Source organism: Arachis duranensis, chromosome 7, assembly GCF_000817695.3.
Source record: "Arachis duranensis cultivar V14167 chromosome 7, aradu.V14167.gnm2.J7QH, whole genome shotgun sequence".
Classification (NCBI taxonomy): domain Eukaryota; kingdom Viridiplantae; phylum Streptophyta; class Magnoliopsida; order Fabales; family Fabaceae; genus Arachis; species Arachis duranensis.
The window spans coordinates 73,496,224-73,496,691 of NC_029778.3; positions in this window are offsets into that span (position 1 = coordinate 73,496,224).

Here is a 468-nt window from a genome sequence, read left to right on the forward strand (position 1 = left end):
AATATTTTAATATATATAAAGATAAATAATGAAATTAGTTTTTATTATATTATTATCATTGTATTATACTATAATTTGTTGTCAGAGGTGGAATTAAGAGAGGACCTAAGGCGGATTTTTAAAATGTTTTTAGTTATTATTAGTAATATTAGTTTAATTATATATTAACATATATGCGTATGCTTTTTAGTTTGTACTGTGTAGTGTGTTATAAAATTTGTTTGTTATTGTATTATATATTATAGAATTTCACATGAATTGGTATAATAATTCTTGTCTATTTAAGAGTAGTATATAATTTGAAAATAATATAAACTAAGAACTTAATGTTTAAATAATAAAAATATTAGTTTAATATTTTAGCTAAGACTAAGATTAATTATTTTTAGGATAAAGTATATTTTTTTGTCTCTGAAGTTTGATAAAAATTTTAAAAATATTTCTAAATTTTATTTTGTTTTAATTTTG